Source organism: Epinephelus lanceolatus, chromosome 11 (assembly GCF_041903045.1).
Source record: "Epinephelus lanceolatus isolate andai-2023 chromosome 11, ASM4190304v1, whole genome shotgun sequence".
Taxonomy (NCBI): Eukaryota; Metazoa; Chordata; class Actinopteri; order Perciformes; family Serranidae; genus Epinephelus; species Epinephelus lanceolatus.
Window position 1 is genome coordinate 29,218,642 of NC_135744.1, and position 7,894 is coordinate 29,226,535.

The following is a 7,894-nucleotide window of genomic DNA, read 5'->3' on the forward strand; positions in this document are numbered from 1 at the left end:
GCAGTTCTGGGAAGAAAATAATTACATGTCGCAAAGGTGATGACAAATATGTCTTTAAAATTGTTATGACCGGATCAACTTCAGTCAACACCCAAACATGGCATGTCAGACATGTCAGAGTGATATACACACACACAGTTTAACCCTGAGAACGGCGCATATGAGCTGACAAAGTTATTACTGGCGCTCTGCATGTTTGGCAAGCATAACCAGTGTCACAGAAAATCTCATATAATCAACAAGACAATGCATCAGATATAAAGACTTATCTGTCCTCCATACATGCTGGTAATCTCCAGATCGGTGGAGTAAAAGTACTGTAACATACTCACCAATCATAATCCCCATCGATGTAAACAGGGAGCAGCATTAATTAGGGTGCTGCATTCAAAGATGATTATCTGGGATACAGGCACATGGGAGGGATGGGAACCGTGTATATGTCTCTTTTGTTTTCATGCCAGCTTACTTCGGCTCTCTTACTCTCATTAGTAAAGAAATTACCAAGAAATGGCAACAAAGGAGTAAAATGTGTGTGTTTAGTGAGAGGAGGCTGGGGTAGGATGTGAGGGAGGAAGAGTACGAGACAGATAAGGCAGTAGCACTGCTCAGACGGCTGCACATGCACACCACACAACATCCTGACCTTGTCGCAAACTCATGAGTGCAAACTGCACAGCCCATTTCATTACTCGCTTAGCCCAGTAACCCCGACTCTCTGGAGATACAAAAGCGCATGCACACACACGCACACACAAACACTATTTTACTCTTTCGTTATTAAAGCACACTCAAACCCTTACAAGGCTGCAGCCACACACATCAAAAGATTTCACTGCTCATCAGAGACTCTTGGACAAGGATGAAAATGGATTCTGACATGGCATCCTGGAAAAAGCGCTGGCCTTAAGCTCTGATATCATGTGTAAGAAGTCGAACACAAAGATACCAAGTCTTGGCTCTGCAGCGATAAAGGAAATTTGGTTTTCTGGGGTACACAAGCAGAGACAACTACCCACACACTACAGCAGTTCCACTGTCATTTCCATATTTTCAAACAAAGCCTAAATTTAAATTGTTAAAACATTTGACTCAAAAACAGACATGTGAATCTCATGGTGGCACTAGAGGAAGAGTCAGGGGGTCATCAAAGTCAGTCAAGCTGCTAGCGTGGCTGTAGGCTCTTCTGTGGATAAAAAATGTTTTTTTTCTCACCCACTAACTCCCTCCACTTCATCCTCACAAACACACACATGAATTTTCACACACTTCCTGTTAATTTAATAAATCTTTGCATGGGCTGTTTCCAGGTCAAGCAGCAGAGACAGAATTAGACCTTTCCTTATCGCCAGTTGTGCTTGTCTCATTACATCATTTACTGTCTGTAACACAAAGCCATCTCAAATTTATGTCATCTAACCCCATTCAGTAGCCTTCGGGTTTCCGCATGTAGAATTAGACACAATAAAAGATAGTATGAAAGGCTTAAATGATTAGAAGAGTAAATAATGGGGTCTTATTGATCATGTTTTAATAAAGCTCATTTTCAATTTACATGTAGGATAATGTAATAGCATGTATCCTATGTCACACTGTGTGACACCCATTGTGATAAACAATGGATGTTATGAGCTGTTTTTCATCAGTTTAAAATTACCTGTGTAACACAAAGCTGACAGATTCTTCCCATATGAATACATAACAGTAACATAGTGGTACTGAACCTGTCAGACGGAGCTGTAACATCACAGCTTTTAACACAACCGCTGCTGAATCTACTGAGTTTCAGCCACTTCAGCTGAAAGTTGACAGCGCCAGCAAAAAAGGAGGGAGGGAGGGAGGGAGGGAGGAGAAAACGGGAGATGAGGTTAAGAGGTTGAGTGTGGGAAAAGGAGGGGAGGAGAGGGAAGAAGGGATTAAAGCATCAGAAAGTATAGTGTTCCTCTGAAAGATGACGGGCTGATGGCTGCTCCCACAGGACTGACTGGACGAGTAATCCCACCAAATGGAAGAGTTTAACAGTTACCACCCACTGAGAGAGATGTGCAGGAACAGAGACGTGACACATACAAACACAAACTCACAGATACAGACACGTGCATTTACACAAACATCCACAGGCACAAAATATTAAAATATGATATATATGTAAATGAAGAATGCAAAAATATTACCACAGGTGAAAATACGAAATACAAGCTAAAAGTTTTGTACAGGAAAAAATTAATTTCACTTAAATTCTTCAACATAAAACATAAAAATGTCTAAATTTACACACAGCATGGTAAAATCCTTCAGACTGCAGAAGTGGAAGATATTGTGCAGTGAAGTATCAGGTGAGGACACCCGACACCCCGCTGCACCCTCCGTCTCTGAAGCTTTCTGTGCACATCAGCAAAACCAAGGACCATAGCGCCTGCTATATAAATAAACAGGACAGAGTGTTTTGCTGTTCTCCCATGTCTGTGGCAGACTTGGACTGGTGCGACCCTGCTAACACATCAGTGCTTTGATGGGTTTATGCTGTGTTAGCTGGCAAGCTCAAATAATTAGAAGCACAAACAGCCAGGAATGAGGCAGACAACAGGAGGCAGAGGAGGATTTTAGGGAGGCTGTGTGAGATGCTGCCAAGCTAGTGAAGGGTTTTAGTTCAGTGAACCCCACAAAGCCTCAGGACAACCATACTTCGTCTGGCTATTGGACATAAAACATTAACGACGGCATAATTTTGTCAGAAATGTCTCACACTATCTACCTCATTAAAAAATACTCAGATCCCAAATATGCTCCTATGATTATCATCTTAAAGCAAAACAGTTACCACACAATCACTGTGTAAATCTCCTAACAAAAACTGTATTTGTTTACTTATACTCTTTTAGATTAATTAATTTGTTGATTGCTTTGTTAATGACATGTTTAAATTACTGTCTCATTATGTGCCGCCACCATTATTGACCTACATTGTAGGTTTTCGTGAGATAAATGATCAGTATTGTTTGCATTTGTCAAATTAGCTTTTTCTCTAATTACTCTGGCATTTGAACAGTCCATCCGGTATTGAATTAGTGGATTAGTGAATTGATTTTCAGTTAGTGGATTAAAAAGGAGAGCACACTGGTCATATGTCTCAATTATGCACCATCATAAAGAGAGGATCTACACACACACATACACACAGGTATCCACAGCTTTGGGTCATATGAGGAGAGCAGACGTGACCTTTAGGTGGGTGAGGTGAAGCAGAAGAAAGCTCTTCCCCATCTCATTAAACACAAACTGTTTGTTTCTCTTGATACAATAGTACAGAGTGACAAACTGCCCTCCTGATGACCTCTTCCCTTATTTCTGTTTTTGACTGATTAATGGAGCAAAGATTTGAACCACAACGGAGGCATGAAACCAGCTTCATGGTCACAGTTAATGAGCAGCTATTGATCCTGGTAAAGGGCATCGATATGTGATAGGAGCTTCAAAAACTAATTAAAAACCACATGCAAGCACCAGTGAGTTCTCTCCATGTGCTTAACTTTACCATAATATTATCCTTATCCAAATCCAATATTTCAATTTTAACCTGAGACCCGCCAGTAAAATGTTTCTTTTCAGTGAGGACTGGAAAAATGTCCTCACTTTGGAGGTTTTTTTATTTGGGGGGAAATCACAGAACAATAAGATAGGATACACAAGTGTTCACCCAAAAGTGTAACAGTAAGAAGGAAATTGGATCCACATATAGACTGACTGTCAAATTAGTTACTTCATGCCAGGAAGAATCACCAGTGAAAGATCTACATTAAAGAGGAACTACACCCATTTTCAAAATTCATACATGTATTTTCTATTGTCTAAGACAGTCTCAAAATATTTGTAAACATGAAAAACTCTCTCCCAAATCCAAAGTCACCAAGTATAAAGTCTAGAGCTGCTCCACAGACAATGAATTGGGAAAGATGGCTTAGATGACACCGAAAGCACTCAGGGAAATGTTCTGAGTATATGGTTACATTTTCTGTTTCACAACCGAGACTCATTCAAAAAGAAAATGAACATTCTGCGGGTACAAAATCAGGCTCCTATTCATTGCCTGTGGAGCAGCTCCAGACTTTATACTTGATGACATCACGAGTTTGAGACTCACTTCTCTGGTTTCTGGCCTTGGGAGAGAGTAGCTCATGTTCACATACTGATTGAACTTTTCAATGCCAAGGAAATAACATATTAGATTTCTTAAATTAAGGGATGTTCCCTTTATGTCCCATTGGAAGTGCAGGATAATCTTGTAAACACACACAATCCACCAGAGTTAAGGTAGACAGAGTAAAATACATAAGAGTTAGCCCGACAGTAATTTAATAACTAGCCACTGAGAATGTTGTATTGGCATCTCATTAGCTCCAGACAGCTAATATAGTGGCTAGCTTGGTTAGAAAAACAAAATTCTAAATCACATATTTATAGTCACATTCATTCATTCATTCATTCATGCTCAATTTCCGCAACTGCTTAGCCTGTTAGGGGTCGCGGGGGGGCTGGAGCCTATCCCAGCTGTTATTGGGCAAGAGGCAGGGTATACCCTGGACAGGTCGCCAGACTATCTCAGAGCTGACACATAGAGACAGACAACCATTCAAGAATACGGCCAATTTAGTGTCACCAACTGACCTAGCCTGCATGTCTTTGGACTGTGGGAGGAAGCCAGAGTACCCAGAGAATGTGCATGCACCACCCACTCAATCACCAGTGCAGCCCAAGTCTTCCAAGTAAATGTTGTGGCTGATTGTTGGATATATTTGCTTGGTCACAAATCTAACATGTAACATAGTCAGTAAACTGTAACTGTTGCAAAATGGTGTCAGTAGCGGTTAAAACTAGCGACAACTGAAACCAGCTGCTGGTGGCCTATTAATCACTCTCACTTTAACCTCCTCTCTGTAATTGCAGGTGTTGGTGTCTCAGCTCCTCTGGCAACAGCACTCTAATTAAAACAGGTTAATTGCTGTCCAGGAAGAACAAGACTGAGGGCACCACAAGTAATTAATATGATAACTTTAAACACCAAAAAGAGCGAATTTTCACCCCCACACATACAACCAACTGTGAATAATGGTCACCAACATCTGGTGAGAGGGAGAACAAAGAGTTAACTTAGTAGGAAACGAATACAGTATTAATGAGTGTTCAGTCAGTTTAGATATTAAAGACAATTACACAGTTTTAGTATTATGGTTCACAATTTCATTAATTGATGTAAGAAGGACACAGGTAACTTCTTGTTGTGTCGTATGCCTTTGATTAATGCAAGGCGGTTTACATCAGTTGTCCTTGGATAAAACTTGGTACACAGTACAGGTAGATTGCCCTTGCTCAGGAGCACTTAAGCAGTATTGTCCATCATCAGTACACAGATGATCAGGTTAGCTTTCAGGTTCAGAAATGGAGAGGAGAGGAAATCTGGAAGGATCAAACACACGCTGCAAAAGAGAAAAATAATCGGACAATTGTCTAAACTAAAGGTAGTTTTTAACTGTTGGTTGTTTGAACTGTTGCTCAGATTGATGATAAAATTTAAATAACTTGTGTTCCAGGACATCGCGACAGGCTTTTTAAACCATTTTCTGAGATTTTATAAACTAAACAATTAATTGAGAAAATAGTCTGCAGATGCAGCCCTGGTCTTCTTACAGTTCAAATTACTTTCGAAAATCTTTTCACAAGTGGATGAATAATTAAGCAAAATGTGGGGTGAAGTGTATAATTTTAGGATGGGTTATTCAAAAAAAATGCAAAATATGCGCATATTAGCACGGTAATTTCCTCCTTCATCTCAGAGAACGCCAGGGTCAGAGCCCCTACTCTCTCCATTATCAGTAATGGACAGAGAGGAGAACCAAAGAAGAGCAGAAGAAAAGGGAAAAAGTGGACTAACGAGTGATATAGAGAGGACAGTCTGTGAGAAAAGATTCCTGTTGGTGTGGCCATGGACAATGTAGAATTTCTACTGTCTGTGAGATGAGAAAGGGCGTCGGTGACCCTCTCTCTCTCTCTCTCTCTCTTTCATTCCCTCCTTCCCTCTGTTCTACTGTTTTCCTCCCTTCCCCCCAGTGTTTCCTCCCTCCATGACATGCATTCTGCTGGGAACCGCAGAACACTTCGCACCTGAGCAGCACATCTCACACATACATATGAGAGTCTTAAATTGAAAACTCGCAAACACATACACATGGACATAAGTGCACTGGATCAACTCTCACAAAAGCATGAAAACCGCAGCGTGTGCCTGTACAGAGAGGTCACCTTGCAGACAAAAATATGTGCAAATATACTTGCTGCAGGTTAAAGTGAGTAAAAACTGATCTGTTCCTCCGATTGAATGATCAGATCTCTGAACAAAATGTACAGTATCTATGGACTGGGACACACCCTTTCCCTTCTCGCTGTCCTCCCTCACGATTTACGCTGACAACGTTTGGCAAACGGCTTTCTTCTTTTCATCTTGTTCGCAACTTCCTCTTTCTGTAACTCCCTAACTATTTGCTTTGATAACATTTGGTTGGGGAGTGAATTTACATAACGGAATCCAGAGTCTGTCTGCAGGGGGAAATCTGCATGAACGGACTCTGGGGAACAAAGAGGTGGAGGAGAGGAGAGAGGGGGAAATTCAAAGCACAGATCATTTTCTGATAGGGATGTTTCTGTAAAGAATTTAAGAATTGTATATGTGTTAAAATGTGTAATTTATACATGAAAAATATGTAGATTAACACTAATATATGTGTATTACCTCTTACATGATTATGGACACTTTCATGCACATGTGTTAAACACTAAGATGTTTGTTTCGAATATTGTGCATTTATTTCTTTTTGTGTGGGAGGGGATTTGATTGTCCTGGTTGTTTCTGGATTGTGAAAGATAATTGCTGTTACTGTATTCTGTGTTACTGTAATTGAAACATTTCTGGCACTATAATTTCCCTCGGGATAAATATAGTTCTATTGAACTGAATTGAATTAAACAGAATTGAACAGTTATCTTTATTATCCATTAATGTGTAGATGATATAGCTTCATGACCCTCACCATGACCATGTAAGTCCACCACTTTGGTCCCAAGTGAAATATTTCAACTACTGTATGTATTGCCTTAAAGTTTGTGAAGTTCCAACAGCAGGGCAAAGTTTTCACTTATGGTGTAAAATATTAAATGTCTGTTAAATGGATTGGCACAAAATTGTGTCGCAACATTCCTGTTTCCCGAGGATTAATCCTAATGAGCTTCATCATCCCTGACTTTTCCTATTTTTATAATTTTTTTGATTTGACTTTCATTTTTGCGCTAATTATCAAATATTAGCACACACAGTAGGGATTGTAAACATGGTAGATATTACACCTGCTCAACATAAGCATGTAAGCACTATCATTGATTGTGTTAGTATGCTGAAGCTAGCATTTAGCTCATGTACAGCCTTACAGAGCAACTATTGTGCCTGTCTTGTTTCAATTAACTGATTGATCATGTAGTGGATTGCTATTTCCCAATTTATTGTCTGACCAACTGCTCAAACCCCCCAAAATATTGTATGTTTCTCTACTTAAACAGAGAAAAGCAAAAAAATCATCACCAGAATACACTGACGAAGAGCTTCGTGAAATTGAAGAACAGAGGAGGAGACAGAGAGAGGCACAACAGGTAACGTTAGAGGACGACAGAGGAGGAATGGCTGCTGGAAGGATTTAGCTCTGGAGCTTGGTGGTGTAACGTTACCTGTGAATGCTGTACCCCAGTGCCCTCAGAAGAGGAATACCTCTGCTGCAAGGAATGGGACCAGTTGCAGCCTTAGCTAAATGGTAAACAACAAACATGGCACCACACCAGTAAGGTAAGACAA